The sequence below is a fragment of the Ochotona princeps genome, chromosome 15 (genome assembly GCF_030435755.1).
Source record: "Ochotona princeps isolate mOchPri1 chromosome 15, mOchPri1.hap1, whole genome shotgun sequence".
In the NCBI taxonomy this organism is placed as follows: Eukaryota; Metazoa; Chordata; class Mammalia; order Lagomorpha; family Ochotonidae; genus Ochotona; species Ochotona princeps.
The window spans coordinates 32,002,808-32,023,074 of NC_080846.1; the positions used below are offsets into that span (position 1 = coordinate 32,002,808).

Sequence of the window (20,267 nt, forward strand, 5' to 3'; positions counted from 1 at the left end):
GCTTTAGTAAAAGTGGAGATCCTCTCTGTCTCCCCTCCTCTATGTATTTCTGACTTTCAGTAAAAATATATAAATCTAAATAAATAAAAAGTGGAGAATGTTCAGTTTTTGCTGTTCTGAAATGTCTTGATTTCATCTCCTTTCCAGGTGGAATAATTGCTGGCACATTATTCCACATTAATTTTCATGTAAAATTATGTAACACTAGCCCAATGTCCTCTGGCTTGTATTCTTATGTTGAAAATAATGGTGGTGGGGTATAGCAAGTAAAGCTGCTGCCTTCGACGTAGGCTTCTCCTGTGGGCACAGGCTCATGACCCAGATGCTCATCTTCTGGACAGCACCCTGATGATGGCCTAGGAAGGCAGCATAGGATGGCCCAAGTGTTTTTCAGCTTGCGCCACACTTGTGGGAGACCTGGAAGAACTCCCTGGCTTCAATCTGAACATGCGCTGACTGTGGTGATTCTCTGGAGAGTTAACCAACAGATGGAATTATTTTGCTCGCTCTCTGGATCTCTCCCTCTCCCTCTGTAACTCTGATATGCAAATTTAATCTTTAAAAGCAAACAAAAAAAAAAAAAGAAAACTAACCATCAGGTTTGTGATGCACCTGTGCTGTATGTGGAACAGAGATGGGTAGAGATGATTTAGGCATGCCATAACTTTAATTTCCTCTCTGTCCTTTTGATCTCTTATTCTCTAGTGGCTAAACTAATTTTTCCAAGTTTTTCTTATTAATTCACATGCTCTTATATGTCAAGATATCTGTATATTTTCTGAAATACATAAGGGCTTTTGTTACCACTTAGGCCCAGCATGATACATCCATGCTTTCTTTGGAGGGAAGCAAGATTCTGGGAGAGATCTTCTCCAACTACACCTCATGGCCTGGTAACAGTACAGTCTGCTTCCTGCTGCTGCATTAAATGGGACTCTCTTCCTTCGTTGGAGCTGATTGCCCAGTTTGTGCCCCTCAGATCATATCCCCCCCAGCAGACACTTCCTCATCATCGATATAGCCCATCTCTGGCTGACCATTTTCTCTCAAATGTCTTTTCCTTTCACTGTCACAAAAAGTAGACATTTTATGTTTCCATACAGGGCTTCACTTTGTTTTGTTTCCTTTAGCTTCAGCATTTATCTACATTGAGTAACCCTGAGCCAGTTAGGCTGCTACTTGGACTCCAGCATCCCTTATCTTATCCTCTATTCTAGTCTCCACTGCTCCACTTAGGATCTGACTGCCTTGTCATGTGCCAGGAAAGGCAGCAGATGTGGTGCAAGCATTTAGGCCTCTGCTTCCCTTAAGGGAGATCAGGCTGCAGTCCCAGCTCCATGGACAGTGCTTTTTTGTTGTTGTTGTTTGTTTGTTTCTCTCTCTCTCTGTCTCTCTCTCCCTCTCGTCTTCACACCCTCTCATCTTCACTTCCTCTCTTCTTCAGCTTTTCTAATAAGCAAAATAAATTTTAAGAGATGAATAAATACATAAATTGATCAACAGGTTTTTTTTTTTTTTTGGTCTGGATCACACAGAAAATGTCTTTTGCTCGCCCCTAGAGAATATCAAATCAGACTTTCCTAATTCCTTTCAGTTTATTTTTTAAAAAAATAAACTGAAAGGAATTGCCTTTTTGGATGTGGCATTTGACACAGCCGTTAAGATGTTATTTGGGATGGTTGTATTCTCTATCAGACTCAGAGAAAAAGTGACCTGCTGGTCTCTGGTAGGGCAGATATCCACAACTTCGCTGTGGACACCAAGAAGGAAGACTGGAACGCAAGCCTCACGCAAATCAGTGTCAAAGTCAACTACACACAATTGGCTAACTAGAAGCCCTGCATAGTATCTGTATGGATGAATAAAGTAGATATTTAAGGAATCTGAAATGGAGTGCTCTAAGATTTCAAAACATACCTTTTTAATCTAAGAATTCTATTCTTCGTTCTCACATACATCCTCAAGCTGATGGGCACCCAGTTGGAATTTTGTGACATACTTGCAAAGGAAAATGTTAGTCATTGCATTTAGTATCCATCTCTGTCACTAGAGTCAATGTCACCAACCACATGTCTTGTCTCTCAATCCAAAAATGAGAAGAGTTATGCTTTTGGAGTCCTATTATGGGAGATATAGAAAGAAAGAGAAGAAGATAGATAGATAGATAACCAGCCAGCTATGATTTAGATTTGGCTAGCTAGCAAGCTATCGATCTACTGAGCACATAGCTCCCTACACCCAAACCTGAAACATTGAAAATGCACATTGATTGTATTGTTCAGATGTAGACTACTAAATTTGATTTTTTAGTAGTTTATGTTATCTGGAAATCATGAACTTGTACTTTGAAGTAAAATTTTAGAGAAAATATATATCTTAAAATACCCTTTCTTTGTGCATTCACTCTGTCAGAATGATTTTTTCCCCCAATGTTGAAAATACCTGTATGCTGAACTCCATCTTTGATGGTAGAAGAAAGGGATGGAAAATATCATATGTCCGAAATATGACTTTCTCAATGTTTCCTTCCAATTGTTCCTCTGTAGCATGCTGCCAGAAGCATTGGTTTTACTGCTGCAGAAAACTGAAGATGAGAAGCAGTTTCAGTAAGAATGGCAGAGTATAAACAAAGGTAAAATACAAAAGTGAATGCCATTAACCCTGCAAAGAACATGACATGAGTAAACTGATTTGTTCCACTTCATTAAATTATGCTGAAGCGGAGAAGTTCATGGGACCTTGCAATATAGAGGTCAAGAGGGTATACATTTTTATCAAGCTGAATGCTGGTTATTAAAAGATATAATGATGAATAATGGCAACATAGAAGAATGGTTAGGAGAATGTCACCCTTGTGGTATGACTGGAAGTGGCTATAAATCTCAACCTTGTCATTTGCTTGAGTGGGTAATTTCCTCAATCTACTCTCTCATATCTGTCTATGGCACAGGACTTAATGTATGAATAGTAAAGATTAAATAGATTATACTTGATATGATATGAAGTGGAAGGAATTCTGGAGACTGTGTGGCAAGCATATGTTATTCTCAGTATATGCTGTTTTATTTTTATTTATTAGTACTATGTTATTATCATCAGTATTATTATAAGCCAAAGAAAAATCCGAAGTATTATTTTAAATACTTCTAAATTTATAGTAAATTAAGTTAGGGATTAGATACATGAAAGTTGCTGACTATAACTTTAAGGAACTATAAAAATTATGTTTAAGTGTATTTATATTGTTTTAACTCTGAATTTAAAGATTTAAATACTTCTTCTGAAAGTAAGTACTTGTCCTCTTAATGGTGTCCAAGGAGAGAGATGTCGGGAAATTCATTCGAAGCCCATTTTAGTATTTAATCCTGCTGAGACTATGTTTTCCTATTCGACATTTAGTGAAAGTACTCTCTCTCTCTCTCAATCTCACATTCATGTGCTTACTCACTTAAATATGTAAATTGCTTTTCTGATTGCTTTACCTATTCAGGGTAACTACTTCTCCCATGTTCCCATATAAATTTTAGAATTGTTTTTCTACCTTTGAGAAGTTCCTTGGTATTTTGATTGGGGTAACATGGAATCTGTAAATTGCTTGGTTTAATATGAACATTTTGATGATAATTCTTCCAGTCCATGAGCATGGATCATTTGTTCCTTTTCTTTTTTGTGTTTTCTATTTCTTTCCTTAATATTTGTATTTTACACTGTAGATGTCTTTCATATTCTTCATTAAATTTATCCCAAGGTATTTATGTATTTCCGGAACTGTTGTGAATGTGATTGAAGTTTTAAGTTTTAAGTTCTTTCTCAGGCATTTTGTTGTTTGTGCATATAAAGGCTATTGATTTTTTGTGTGTTGAATGTTTATCCTACCACTCTTTTTGCCAATTCTCTTTTGCATTTGCATACTCTCCTAGTGGATTCTTTTGGTTTTTCCCTGTTTAAGATAATATCATTTGCAAACCAGGATGACTTGACTTCTTCCTTTTTATTTGTTCCCTTTTGGTTTCTTTTTCTTGCTTCATTTCTCTCACTAAAACTCACAGAATCTTGAATAGTAATGGTGAGAGTGGGCATCGTTGTTGTCTGGTTCTGAATCATGGTGGGAATTTATGCTTTCAGCTTCTTTGTACTCAAAATGATGTTGGTTGTGGGTTGGTCATTTATTTTCTTGTGTTGAGGTTTGTTTCTTCTGTACCAATTTTATCATGAAAGGGTATTGGATTTTATCAAATGCTTTTTCTGCATTTATAGAGATAACCATATGTTTTTTATATTTCAATTTTAAGGTGATGTATCACATTTATTGATTTGTGTACAGGAAGTACACGTGAATTTTAGGGACGAATCGTACAAACTCATAATTACTAAATTAAAAGAATAATTCCTCAACCTATGTTAATTTGCTTTACCAACTGTTTGTGAAAATATTTGAACTTAAGATGCTCCCCTTTGCTGGAAATTTATAAGAGCATCCTTATGAAAAACATGCTTCTGTCTTCTGGTGCCCTGTTTGATTGTCTTCCTGAAAATACAGTTGATTTGATAATATTGCCTACGGAGTGATGGTACCCAGAGAGGAGGCCCAATTAGAGTCTTGGGAGTGCCAAGGTCAAAAAACCAAGGGTAGAGAGGGAGATAATTGCAATGGGAAGTCAGAGATGTGATAGTAAAATCAGGGCAAAATTGTATCCTAGAAGACTCTGGAGAAATAAAACAAGTAGAGGCAAGAGTTGATTGCAGAGAAGTTGTATAACAAGGGAATAAAGACGTTTCAACTGTGATTTTTATTATTTTGCTGAAAATGTGCTTGTATTGATGTGTCCTAAACACATAGAAATATTATGTTGGAACAAATTAGTATTCACTTGGAGTTTAATGTCATAAAATGCTCAAGAAGCATAGAAAATATCTCTTTAAATAACCATGGTTTCCCACAAGCCAGGGAAATGGAATTGATAATGTACATCCTGCAACCCGACGCTGACAGGAGTAATTCTGCTGGTTTAGTTGTTCATCATTTTATATGTAATTTGAATTTTCAGTGTAATTGAATCTGTAATATCTTATAAGATGCATATGATTATTTTTATGTTTGGACATGTCACTATGGTTAATGAAAGGTACATTTCTAGTGACTGTGCATCATTTGATATTTTATCAATTAGAATGGAGATACTTTATAATCTTGTGACCTTAAATAGGGCCTTACATAATTTAAAAACACAAAATTCTATTGCCTTCTATTTTGTTCTAAAATTTTTCTTGATTCATTTTTTGAGAACATAAAATATACACATGACCCTAATTGAAAGCAATGGAAATAGAATCTAATTTATTTCTAAATTATTGCTTTTTATTTAATGTTTAGTACATGCAGTAAGGCAACAAACTGCATTTACTATCAAGAAATGATATATTCTTGCAAATGAGAAGTTAAAAAATGTGTGGTCCCAATTGGTTTTACTTACTGTTTTCCTAGGTACAATGCAGGTTTTGTTCCTCTTTATTTCCTTTTGCTGAAATGTTCTGACATACAGTCAATGTCTTGTAGGCTGTGGCGTAAAGTATGTATTGCAAGATGTTTTTCTTAGACTTCATCTTAATAATGTTTAGTTGAAATTCCTGGCTCAGGGAGAACTCAGAAAGAGATTTGTGTGTGGTATTAAAAAAAAATGTCTCATACTTTATAGGGTGCAATAACAGGTTAGTTGTAAAATATATGTCATGGGCACATTTTTATTTAACAATTATTTTTATAATAGTTATGTGGAATCTATTAAGAATTTCTTTATGGCCTTTTCCATAAAGTTGAAGAAAATTAATTCAGGTATAAAAACCTCTAAAATTTATTTATGTACTGTGTAATGTAAACAATGGTTTCTTTTAAAATATTATTACTTAATCCAATTAATAACATGAATATCCTCCCTGTATCTGAAATGTCTCAGATATTAAGATTGACAGTCTTATAAATAGGGAAATATGTGGACAATTTCTTTATTTTTCAGTGATCATTGCTCATCCATCACATTTAGCAAGGAAAACGTTTGTGTAAATCCTACAGCCCCAGAAATTGTAGATGACTGAGTAAAGGAGCAAAAATTCGTGGTGTCTAGCTCCAATAATTATCTCTCCTAAATCTTTTGAATGCCAGCTTTAATTATTATCTTCTTTGGGAAAGGGCAATGAATATTCAACATCCTTAACTCTAGTGTGAAAATAAATGAGATCCAGATACTAAGGAAGATTGTTAACTAACATTGTTTCATTTTATTTAGAAGGATGATATATATGGTGAGCATGTATTAAATAAAGGATTTATTTTGAGAATGTTGAGTTTGTTATATTTTTTCCATTTGTTCTTAAAATTGTCTAAGGAAGAATCCCAATGTTCCTTTTTCCACTTTCCTAAGTAGCTTCCCTATGTAAGAATTAAGACAGTTTCTTAGAGCTTACATTTGTCCCCTTAAAGTTTATCTGTACTCAAGGTGAACATTTTAAGTTTTGTTATTGATACCTTTCCAGGTTGAATTTGTGGGGTGGCGTCTGATTAATTTTGGCTTCTTATTTTCAAAAGGAGAAGATTTCTCTCTAAACCTCTGTGGTCCTTAGTTTTCCTTTTCAATCAATTGGATAAGGTTAAGAGGCAATTTAAATATTGAACCCCATAAATGACTAATTATTGTAAACTTATAAACTTTATGCTTTTCTGGAGTCTGCTGAGAATAGCTATTTTGTATGAGTCTTCCATCTACTTCAGACATGACATAGAACAACTTGCTATTCTTGGATAGAATTTCTTCCTTAAGTTTTATTTCTCCAGCAGGAAAGAAAGAGGTTGTTGAAATTTCCCTAATAAACAGACTTAATTTACTTGAATAATAGTGCTTTTACTTAACTAATATGCTTGTTGAATTCATCTTAAAACTTATTAAATTCCACAAGGGAGCAATATAAATTTTAATTTTTACAGAAAACATAAACTTAACAAACACAGTTTTTCCATTTATATATTCAAGTCATCATTTTTCCTAAAATAAATAAATGAAATACACTACTGTAGGTCTTAAAGAAAAAGTCACTGTGGAATCATCCTTGATATGAAATCTTCCAAACTGTTTTCTTGAAGTATTTCCTTGAAGAGTGTCTCATCTTTGAGATCATCATATCAATTCAAGACAACACAATTTTGTTTTGAAATACAGTCAAGGGTTTCTCAAAAAGAAGGGAAATTCGTGTTAAGACAGTTGCTGTTTGATATAGGGCAGCTATAACCATAATTATGTAATAACATGAAAGATAAATGTTGCATTAGGCATTAATATTATACACAAGCTTGTTTGGTTTGTTGAAATATGACAAAAAAAAATGATAGGAACGAGTGCAGAGGAACTGCACTGTGCTGGCAAGGCAGCTCCAGCCTCAGGGGATATGTGTAAGGCCACGTGTCAGAGGTAGAAACACAGTGCTTCCCTTGAGCACAACCGTGTTTGGCTTAGGGGCAAAGCAGGAGGACTACATAGTTCTTCGTTTTCCTCATAATCCAAGGTCTTGTTTTGTCACCTATAATGTCATTTCTTGTGCATTTATTGTTTTTGGCTTTCTGTTTTTGTAGTGGAAAGACATATTTTTGATGTAGCCTTGAAAGCAGTAGAACCTTTTTTTTTTTTCAGTCAGAATCATGGATTCATCAATTTCTTATGATGTTTGGAGATCACTGAATCGGTCAGCTCTTATTGCAGATGGCAGGATGTTCTCCTGTTTCCACAAATAAGCGCTGTTTTCATCCTTCAGAGAACATGACAAAAAACTCATAAATCTCCAGGGAATAATGTCAATAAGGAAAGAAGAGTTCATCTTTTTCTATTATGTAGCTTGCACTGGATGTTTTCGGAATAGCTGTTATTAACCCAGTGCTCATCATCTCATCAGTTTTATGGAGCCTTACTCTAATAAAAATCTCATTTTGTTTTTATGTCCAAACAGATGAAGAATCAGCCTAGTTAATCAGCCAGGAACTAGCAGGGGCTTGTTCCACAGTTAGAGGAACTCCAGGAACTCTGCTAAACTATGCAGCTTTAATCTATAAGGGAGGTAATACGAAAGAGCCAGAAGCAATTGGCAAACATGTAAGAGAGACTATGTAAATTATGCTAGTTCTGTCTATTTTTAAGTGCTGTATTTTGTGATATGAATTTATGACCATATGTTCTAAAACCAAAATTGAGACTCATATTGTAATAAATTGTTTTTGTTCCATTGTTGGGTGTGAGAAATCTTCTGGTATAGATAAAGTACTGCAATGAAGGCGTTTTCAGTGTATTGCAATGGACTATGGGAATAGCAAACAAATTTATATGTTAGATTTGCTCCCCAAATCTTTAGATACAAATGTTTTAAACTTAAATGTACTAGAGTCGTGAAAATTGGAGCAGCTTTCCTCAGGTCTTTAAACTCATACACCACTTTAAAAAACTTTTTCCTCATTTTTCTCTATATTAGCAGAAATTTTACCATGAATCAACATTTCAGAAACTGGTGTTAGAAATAATCATGTGGCTTTTATGAACAAAATGAGTTTGATTTTTTTAAAAGCAGATTGGATTTGGGTAAATACAGAAAGTATGAGAAGATGTTCCAGACTAGGGGAATGGAATGTTCCAAGAAACAGAACCTGAGAAAAATCTGTTACATTTTTAGGATATAATAGAGCAGAAAACATATGTGTTATGGATTAGTGGACATGAGGAATCATCAGTGCAATGAAGGTTTGGAAAAACCAGACAGCCAGTGGATTATCAGGTTTATATATATATATATTGGATTGCAATAGGTCACAGAGTTCTTGATAAAATTATGTAAAGAATTTAAATGCCTTTAAAATTTTGTGTTATGGTAGACTCATGTAGTTAGTGCTGACTATACATTGATATTATTTATCTTTGTTGGTGATTTAATAAAACAACTTGTCTTTTTCTCTTCTGCTCTTTCTCTTTCCACATATACACATAGTCATGTGCTCATGATAGAGAATTACACAGACGAACAAACAGGGGTTAGTAGCTAACCAAATTTGCCTTCAAATACAACTTCTAGGATTTACCTACTGCATGTTCTTGGAAAAGTTGAATAGACTCTTTGCCTTTCAATATTCCTGTCTGTGAAATGGTGATATGCTTCATTTCTGGAGCAGATTAGGTTGAGTGGAGGTGTTCAAATAAGTTAATACTGATAAGCACTTACCAAGTGGTTGTTTCCTAATATGTGTTGTCTTTCCATAACTAGGGTGCCAAATGTTTCTACTTCACTATTCAGAAATGTAATTAGATATACAGTGAGGAGTAAAATTATAGTATTATTAAATAATAAAATAATTATTTCATTTCCATATATTCAATCAAGTTAATTGAGTATGATGTATGTATAGATGTATTTACACACAAACATATCTACACACTCATTTACAAGCATATTTTCTTTTTTTCTTTTGAAAAAAATATGTATTTATATATATATATATATGAAAGTACAAAGCAAGAAGTTAATCGGCTTTCCCAAGAACAGAGGTGGTTAAATATCTAAGGTCAGATTTAGCTCTAAACTCAAATTCATTTCTGCATATATGTCTCTCTTTTTCTGGTTTATTCAAACGTTTCCCCTTAATTTGGAATGCTTACATATTTTGGAGGATACAGTATAATATCTAAGCATAAACATATATAGATTAAACTAGGTAAACCAAGCAGTTAGCACTATTTAACTTTTAACAGTTTACTCAAAGAAAACATAGCTACCAAATGGGTCAATGATCTAAAAAAAGAAAATTTGTATTGATCTTTAATATTAAATATTTTGGGGCTTGTGCTGTAATGTAAGGTGTTGAACCACCATCTGTAGTGATATCATCTTATATGAACATCAGTTTAAGTCCTGGCTTTTAACTTTTGATCCAGCTCCTTGCTAATGTGCCTGGGGAAGCAGCATATGATATTCCAAGTCCTTGGGTCCCTAGCACTTAAATGCAAGACCCAGAAGCAATCTCTGCCTCCTGGCTTTGGTCTGCCAGAATCCTGGCTGTTGCTGCCATTTGGGGAATGAGACAGTAGGTGGAAGATGCCCTGGTTCACATCTCTCCCTGGAATCTACCTTTCAAATAAATAAATATTAAAAAACAATAGCGTAACGTTTTGAAATCATTTGCTGTGTTTTGGTTTTACACTTTCATTATGGACCACACCCCCGTTTCTTATCAGTGGTTTTATACATTTTTTAAGATTTTTTTTAATCTGAAAGGCAATGTGGCAAAGAGGAAGAGGAAAAAAAACTGAGATGAAAGAGTTGACAGGTGGGAGTGGAAGAGAGCGGGAAGGAGACAAAGAGTTGATCTTTAATCTGATGCTACATTCTCCAAATGGTTGCAACAGTCAGATCTGAGTCAGGTCAAAGCCAGGAGCCAGTAACTTCCTCTGTATGCCCTACATGAATTGCAGGGACCCAGGCACCTCAGCCATCTTCTGTGCCTTCCAAGGCCCATTAGCAGGAAACTGGATTAAAGCAGAACATCTGGGATTAAAAAACTCACTTCACTGTAAGACAGAGGTATCCGCACACAGCAACTCAACCTGCAGTACCATTACACAGACCCAATGAGTTTAACTGAAATTCCTGGTGGTGTCTTTATTTGTTCATTAGAAGCAGAAAGATGCATTAGGAACCATAAATCACGTGACTTATTTGCAGTCCATGTAATAAATAAACCACAAGCTGTTTTCTTGGTAATAAAGTGAATACAACAGCTCAGGAATAACAACCAAAAATTAACAATAAAATTGGCCCTTTTTCTTCTCTGTGTCTCTGCCTTCCACATTTTCAGGGCTAACACTCTGTTATTAGAATTGTAGAAAAGTACAAATGGAAAATCACAGTGTAATCACAGGCTGATATCACAACATTAGGATTCCCAGTGAATTCTTGAACTGTATGTGCTTCCTTCACCCATTTTTTCCCTTTCTATACATCAGCTGATCTTAATGACTTGAAAGGGAAAAAAAGAAGATTAAGCTTTTAATAGTCCTTCTGTTCTATGCCTTGATTATCCTTTTTGCGCAGATTCCTTTACTGGCTTTTTTTTTTTTTTTTTTTTTTTTTTTTGAGAAATAGTCTGAGTAGTCTTTGTTCGGCCTCACCTGTGTGGGAGACCCTCTTGAAGCATATTGTACTGACTTACTCATTTCTCATGTTTAACCTTGTCTGGTTTGTCCTCTTACTATTTCCACTCTACAGACACAGCTTCTGAGGCAGGAAGTGGTGTTGGAATACAGATTAGCTCCCTTACACTGAGTAGCATTCCAGTGTTTAAACCCTAAATCGTACCAGTCCCAATAAGGAGCTTCAGCTAAGTCTACTTTTTGTTACTACTAAAATGGTGCTTTTATTTGTTATTTTTTTAAATCTGAAGAATGAAGTGATGGATAGTTTTTCATAGCCAGTTAAGATGCCTGTATTCATAGCAGTAGGCTTGGGATTGCATCCCAGCTGTGCTCCCAACTTCTGCTTCCTGGGAATGCAAGCCCTGAGAGGCAGTTGTCAAGATCCACCAGCTAGATGGAAGATTCGACTGAACTGTCCCAGTTCCTGGCTTTCGTCTGACCTAGTCCTAAATGGTGTTGGTATTTACGGAGTGAGTCAGTGGGTGGGAACTCTATCTCTCTGCCCCTCAAGCAATTTAAAAATAAACAAGTAAATAAATAAAATCACATAATAAGAATAGAAGTATTAAAACGTATAATTTACTGAAATGCTTGGCATAGAGTCTAACGCAAAAAAAATCTTCTATTAATAGTTATTATTAACTATTTTATTTCATATAGTTATATATTAATCTTAAACATATTAGATAAAAATAAATTATACACTATTATCATATTCATTATAATTGGTCATGCCTGTCTCCTATCTTTCGGATAGGATTTAGTTTAATTTAGTCTTTATTGAAATTACTTTGATAAGGATCTGTACCTTAAGAGCTACTTACCACATATTTGTTGTATCAGTTACAACAATACACATTACTGAGTATTGTCTTGAAAGCTTTTTCAAGAGTTACTTTGTGCTTACCATATTATAATCAAGTCTTTGTAAGCTGGAATAATGTTGTGCCCCCTTAAAATTCTCTAAGATGGGTTATAACATGTCAGTTATTATAAGGAGTAAAGAATGGCAAATATGGATCATCAAATTAATCTAATAGTGAATAAAAATGGAAAAGTGTAGCACATGCTCCCGGTGAGCTTTTCTGTAATAGATCCAATTAGCAGTACAAGCTTCAGAAATGCTCAACGAATCATTCCATAGTGATTGTCAAGACATAGGCCACCAAATCAAAGATAAAATGCAGGGATGTTATTTCTGAGATTTTAATTCAAGGAAGTACTCTCAGATAATATAGCTTATTTTAAAAATTCTGGTATACTGGTAGTCAGTGCTTTGCACAAATAAATACAAATGTGAAATAATCACAACCTGATAATAAACTTTTAGCTGCAAACATTGCTGATAAATAAAGAAGCAGCAGTCTTATTAAATTGCAGTTCTAGGGTAAAATCAAAGAAAAGGAGGCTGTGAAAGATGGTATTGTGGCCCAGTATTGGAGCCAGTGTACAAATTTAGCAGTACCTTAGCTTTCTTCTTTTTCCTTTTCTGATTTCTGTTCCTCATTAGGCTCACTTAATGTTGGAATCTCTCTTTAATTCATTCTTTTCTATCTCATTGTACACCCATTTTCTTAATTATCTTACCTTTTCCAGTATGCCATGATGGAAATGAGAACTAATGAGAGTAGAGTTGTAACAATATTTTTTGATAGACCGCTTAGTGGATGGACTTTGAGATCAGACCTCATTGAGTTCACATCCTGACTCAGTATTAGATCACTGTGTAGTCACAGCTGGTTTTCCTTTGGAATATCTTAACATCTTTTGTCTCTTTGCCTCATCTCACTGCTTTCTCTCTCTTTCCAATATTTTTACATGAAAACAGTGAAAACTTCCACAATAAGCAATAATTTGCACAGACTATTTGAATAATTTGAATAAGCCAATATGATGACTACTTATCTTTCATAAAAACAAATTTTAAAGAATGCATTGAAACCCAGACAAGAAATATGAAGAAACTCAGTTTCACTGATAATGAATAGGTGTTTGTACACCACCTTTTATTTTGAACCCCTTTTGTCTGATCTAGGATATCAGGACCTAATAAATCACTCAAGTCCTGAGACATCTTGTGCAGAGTCTGGTGAGGACTATGGTGCATGCAGCCTTAGCATTCTCTTCTTTAGCTTGCAGTAGACAGCTCTTAAGAATACACCTAGGAGTAGGTATTTTAAGAATGTAGGATAGGATGAGCAAGGGAAAGGATTATAATTTTGTGAATGAGCTGAGATTTTTAAAAAGGGTGTTTTTTTTTTTTTGAGACAGGAAAAGGGGAAGAGTGAGTGGAAGACAGAGGAGAGAAAGAGACTAATCAAGAAATTAGGTAGAGGGCCTGTCATGGTAGCCTGGTGGCTAAAGTCCTTGCCTTGGAAACCTCAGGATCCCATTTTGGCTCTGGTGCTAATCCTGGTGCCCCTCTTCCCATCCAGCTCCCTGCTTGTGGCCTGGGAAAGCAGTGGAGGACAGCCCAAAGCCTTGGAACCCTGCACCTGTGTGGGAGAACCAAAAGAGGCTCCAGGCTCCTGGTTTCAGATTGACTCAGCTCCAGCCATTGTGGCTGGAGTGAACCATTGGACGGAAGATCTTCCTCTCTTTATCTCCTCCTGTCTGCATATCTGATTTCCAGTGAAAAATAAATCTTAGAAAGAAATAAATGAGGCAGAGAATTCTTCTGTTGCTGGTACCATCTAATGCCGGTGGCATTACCATATTTACTACCGTATTCATGCAAAGGTGGGTCTCAGTCATGGCTGGACAAGGCTGAAACTAGGACCCAGGAACTCTGTCTTGATCTACGTGGATAGGAAGGACTTGGATACCTGAGTCAGATCTTTTTGTAACTCTACCTTTCAAATAAAAAGTAAATATATATTTTTAAAATGGCACATTCAGGATAAAACTTTCTCCATCATTTAAAAAATAAATATATGTAAATATATATGTATAAATGATATGTTATTACAGCTATGTATAGTTTGAACTGTGTAAAAGAAAATCAGTTGTTATGTGGACATTAACTATTAGGAAAGCAATAGTGAAATGTTAATAATGCTTATTTCTAGAGAGATGCTATGAATATCAAAAACATTAGAAATAAGAAAAAGTCAAATAAAATTAAGCTTTTAAAGTTTGTTGATTGATACAATTAAGGGCTTGATTAAATGAAGAGGCATATTATGTTTCTGGATTGAGGACTTATTAGTACTGATGGATTTTCTTTAATTAATACTATCACAAATAAGACAGCAGTGTCAATATTGACTTTGCATAATGTTCCTAAAATTTATCTATAAAGATGAGAAATACAAAGCATCCAGTCAATCTTTTAATGAAAATACATTAAGAGGATTTGCATTGTCAGATATTAAAATGTGTGATAAATACATGGTAACTGATATGCGTCTACCACAAAAAAAGAGCAGGGAGTTATGGGCTAATCACTGCATTACCTTTATATTGCTGCTGTTAATCCATTGTCACCGTCTCAGTGGCTTAACAAAAAGAGCATGGGGCCCAGTGCGGTGGCCTAGCAGCTAAAGTCCTCGTCTTGAATGAGCCGGGATCCTATGTGAGTGCCTGTTCTAATACCAGTAGACCCCTTCCCATCCAGCTCCCTGCTGTGTCCTGGGAAAGCAATTAAGGATAACACAAAGTTTCGGGGTCCTGCACCCACGTGTGAGACCCGGAGGAGGTTTCTGGCTCCTGGCTTCAGTTCAGCGCAGCTCTAGCTATTGCAGTCACTTGGGGGAGTGAATCATTGGTCAGATCTTCCTCTTGATTTCTCCTCCTTTCTGTATATCTGACTTCGCAACAAAAATAAATAAATCTTTTTTGAAAGTGAGCTTGAATTTAATGTCTTACAGGTTCAGAGGCCAGAGGTCTCGACTAAAAGTGTTGGTACAGTATTATGCTCTGGAGGCTCAGGGGAGAGTGTATTTCCTCGTCATTTCTAACCCTGGAGTGTACCTTCATCAGTTTAATATCTGCAGAGGTACAGCCTCTCTCACTGGGAAGGAGCTGGTGATTACACTGGACAGAATTATCATTTGTCTGTTTATTGTTCACACTTGCAAAGATACTTTATATCCTCTTTGGTGTAGCTGGGGAATGAATCCTAGATGTTTTGGAGGATCATTGCTCTGTTTACCATGTTATACTCCATAGTTTATATGAAAAGTAAATAGACGTGTGAACATATATATTTAATGTATAATATAAAATATGCACCAGCGATCATCCCTGTGTCGTCCCTAAACTTCCATCTTCCACCATTCCAATCTTCTCTTATCACCATGATTAGCTCTGCTTTTTGCAAAGTTTTTGGTAAGTTTTATAAAATAAATCATATAGTACATTCCCCTTTTTCAATCTAATCTCTTATTGAGCATCTTTTTGTAGTTGCTAATCAGTTTTTACTTTTTCTTTTTTCTTTTCTAATAATGGATTTATCATTAGTTTTCTTCATTATAATAACTACAATTCTAAGAATGATTTCAAGTGGACTTCAATGTAATAAAAATCTGTAAAAATCTGTAGTTGGAGTGAGTGGGAATTATGTATATGATGACATACTATGCTTGCAACTTTGTTGTAATTATATGGCAGAAAGGTAGGCATTTTAAAGAACAGGGAGTTTGGGGCCAACTTAGAGTGCTGGTATGCCATAGTGGTACATAGTCTCCGCTGCCAGGCTCTGAGCCAGCTTCGAGCTAATGGCTGGGGAAAGCAATCCAAGGTGTCCCCACGTTTGTGGGTCTGCTGATTAACGTGGGAGACCCTGATGGAGTTCTGTGATCCTGCCTTATCCTGACCCCTTCGTGGCCTTGTGGTCATTTGGAAACTAGAGAGATGAATCAGTGCACACAGGTAGTTCTCCTCTCTTCACTTCCTCTTACCTTCTATCTCCAGCTCTTCATCTCTCCTTTCCTTCTCTGCCTTCTCTGTCATTTTGTCTTTCAGATTAATCAGTAGTAAACTATGAAAGAAGATTTTATTTAATGGCTGGGACACAGAAATTTGAGACTAAAAGCACAGAAGATATTATTTAGCCTTCATATATTTGAAGATGAGGTAGGAAACTGTCTTGGGGCAAGGGCAACCTTTAGGTGCAGAAAGCAATTCATGTGAATAGTTAGCATGGTAGGGGAAGCTTCTGGTCTACAACCATAGCAAAGTGAAATTTTCCCAGAATCTGAATGAGCCAGGACAGTTTGCTAAATGCTTCAGATCAGAGTTCATTCCAGGTATCACCTTAATTTTAGCCCTGTACGAACTTAAGTAGAAAATTTAGCTGAGTATACCTGGATTTCTTACCTATAAAACTGTAAACTAAAATATGGATGCTGGGCCTGACATAATGGCTCACTGACTGAATCATCACCTTACAAGTGGTAGGATCCCATACAGGTGCTGGAACATGTCCCAGCTGCTCCAATTCCCACCCAAATCCCTGCTTGTAGTCTGGGAGGACAGTAAAGGATGACCCAAAGCTTTGAAACACTGAACCCATGTGGGAAACCTGGAAGAAACTCCTGGCTTTGGATCAGCTTTGTTCCAGCCATTGCGGCCATTAGGGGAGTGAATCAGCATATGGAAGAGCTTTATCTTTCTCTCCTTTTCTCTATAGATCTGATTTTCCAACAAAAATCTTAAAAATGATGAAAAATATTTAAAACATAGGTGGTGCTTCCAACCCATAGTGATTTTGCTGTGTAGCAACAGGAGACTACATATCTATTTAGCTAAATTTTAGAGTTTCTCTCAGTTTAGGCTTGACAAATAAAGTTGTAATCAGTATTCATGTGTATTTTCTTGTATAAAGATATGTTTCCTTTGTTTTGGACCGATAAGTGGAAATAGGACCATTGAGAACAAATCTGTAATAGTTGTATACACACAATGAAAAAATAACACATAGTTTAAATATGTACACATAATTTCAATCCTTTTCAAAATAATTTTGCAGTTTTATGCCTCCATTTGTAATGCATGAACATTCAGATTAGTTCACAATTTTGACCACTTTGTGTTAATGAGTGCCAGCAATATGTAATAGGATAATCATAAAATTTTAGGGAAGGCAAAACTTGATTTTTACTCTCTAGAAATTCCCAGTTGGGTCTGAGAATTAAGGTTAACATGGCATGGATTAAAACCAGAAAGGCTATCCCAAAGAAATCTATGAAAATATAAACTATTGCTTGGCATATACTTGCAAAGAGGGAATTTCAACTGAACTTGAACTATGGTTATGCAGCGGGGTGGAGGAACCCACCATGGGGGGAGGGTGGGGGGAGAATCCCAGATTCTATGTAATTACAACACAATGTAATTAATGAATAAATTTAATAAAATAAAAAAAGAAAATATAAACTATTGCATGTACTCATTAGTCTTTGAAGAAAAATCAAGACTCAGAGAAAACTTACACACTAAATAGGAAAACAGAGGTAAATTATGGAAACATGATGAACCAAAGGGACTTGGGCTAGGGAGGTTAATTATGAAGTTCCTAGGAAGATTAAGGGACTAGTTTATCAAGTTTTATGCAAATGTTCATTGACTTCCTATTTTTGAAAGTGAGAAAATCTTTGTTTATTTTTTCAGGGATGATTTCCTTCTTATGGTAAAAGAAAAAAAACAAAATGTATGTTTAGAATTATCCAGCTGGACTCAGTTTAGATGATCCCAATTTTGTTGGCAGTATCCACGGTATCTAAATTAGGAGCAAGAGGAATATATGCATTCTTCTCTCCATCAATTCTGATCAGGGTATTGACTTTGTCAGACCAATGTCATACTGTCTTTGCAGCTTGTTTGATCTGGTGCTGGTTGGCCTTGCCATCCACAGTGAACACAGGTATCTTATTGTCTTCTATTTTCTTTGCAACAGACTACTCTGGTCGCAGGGTAATTGTTGAGTGCACGGTGGCCTAGGAATCACACTTGTTTCTCCGAGGATATCTGGGCTCTTAGTGATGGCAAATTGTCTTGGCCCTCCAAAAAGTGAGTGACATGCGGATATTCCTTTTATGTAGCTCTGGATACCTTTCAGCACTGCCTTCTTGGCCTTCAAAGCCTTTGCTTTGGCTCTGGCATTGGGAGAGGCAAGAACTCACTGCTTTGCTTTCAGCACCATCTTGGCAAGAAAAGGGAGAACTTCTTTCATATGGGAGTTTTATTTCATTCTCAGAAAAAAAAAAGGTCGGAGTGTCCTAGTGTCTGCTATCTTTTCAAGTGCTTTTCAATTAAAGTAATCCCTATGTCAAAGTGGCATATTTTGGACTGGCGTATGGTAGTACTCTTAAAAATAATTACTGTCTATCACTAGTCTCAGTGTCTTTCATATGTTTGTTGAATATTATGTGTAGTACATCAATTTAATTATCTGTACTTATATTGTATCATTACGTTCTTTTATTAGTCTGGACACAGGACTTTTGTTAGACAATTGTTGCATTAATAATCTTGTCATCTTTAGCTTGTCTTTCCATTGTCTTTAATCTGTCTCTAAAAAGGGAAAATCTTAAAATTTTAATCATCCACATTTATTATTTATAAGGTTAAAGTCATTGTCTTTGGATTTATGATGATCTTTCCCTCTTTAGAAATTGGGAAGAATTTGCCAAATGTGTGTTTCAAAAAGTTCTGTAGTTTCAGATTTTACGTATTATAGACTGTGTGAAAGGCAGTGTTGTGGTTTGGTTTGAATGTGTCCCCCAAGAAGGGCTTGTGTGCTTGTGTTGTAATTCTGGTCTTCGGTGTGGCAATGAGAAGAGGTGGGTAGCTTCGTCAAATAATGGGGCTCACTGAAAAAATGCCCTCTGAAAAGATGCATGTTAGTCAGGTCAAGCAGGATGAGCTGGTGGTTCTCAAAAAAACCAAAGAACAAGAATGGCTCCTCCCTGTAGCTCTGACTTCCTGTCTGTCTTCCTCATCTCCTCTCTCACATGTTGGTCGGCTGACTTCATGTTCCATGAGGTCCTCACCAGAGACAGGCCAATGTCAAACCTTGCGCTGGAACCTCGAAAACTCTGATTTAAATAAATCTCTTTTCTTTCTAAAGTACCTAACCTCAAATCTTTTTTTGTAGTAACGGAACATGGATAAATACAGATATCCTCCTCTAAGACTTCCCATCTTTCTCTTCTGCACATGCTACAGAACTCATGGACATACGGATACTTTTTTTCTCACTCCTATTAAGTCATATGCAGCTGGAACAGAAGAAGATAAAGGAAGTATCCAGTGAACCAGATCTGATATTATGCATTCTGTGAAAGCAAGTGATTTATTTTCTGGCAGAATATAAGTAAATCAGATTCATAGGGTACATTCAATGCTTCCAGTGACACAAGAATATCCACGTATGAATATATGACAAATATTCAAGTGATTTATACGTTTAGATTTGAGAAAGTCAGCTGCTAAAAAGCAAATTTTACATGTGTGAAATTAGCAGTGGCAAAGGCCTGCTTTTTGCTGTTAGGAATTAAGATCATATGAAAAATGGTAAAATGAATCTTTTTTCCTTTCCTTTATTATTTTTTTTTCTCTTTGAAAGGTAGACTTACAGAGCGAGGGAGATGAGTGAGAGGAGAGACAGAGAAAAGCAGAGGCTTCCATTCGCTAGTTCACGCTCCAGATGGCCACAGCAGCTGGGAGACTGGAGGTGCTTCCACATCCCCCACGTGAGTGCAGGGGCCCAAGCACTTGGGGCTCGTTGGTCACCTGCCCAGGCACATTAGCAGGGAGCTAGATCAGAAGTGGAGCAGCTGGTTCTCAAACAAGTGCCTGTAACTGTTGCTGATGTTATAGGCACAATGATGGCCCCTAAAATAAGTACTTTAACAAAGGTACGTTTCTACCACTTTTTTGTTTTTTCCCTTAAAAATAAGATAGGGCCTGGTGGCATGGCCTAGCAGTTTAAGTCCTCGCCTTGAAAGCCCCGGGATCCCATATGGTCGCCGGTTCTATTCCCGGCAGCTCCACTTCCCATCCAGCTCCCTGCTTCTGGCCTGGGAAAGCAGTCAAGGACGGCCCAAT

The 20,267-nt window shown here is 36.2% G+C and overlaps 1 long non-coding RNA gene across 1 annotated transcript in view; it reads left to right on the forward strand.

The window, feature by feature from the left end:
• Positions 1–2,538: 2,538 nt before the first annotated feature.
• Positions 2,539–20,267, forward strand: part of LOC131482105 (uncharacterized) — a 214,159-nt gene continuing 196,430 nt past the window's right edge. The window contains exon 1 of the long non-coding RNA XR_009246764.1: positions 2,539–2,632. This is a non-coding gene — a long non-coding RNA (uncharacterized LOC131482105). The remainder of the gene's footprint in view (positions 2,633–20,267) is intronic.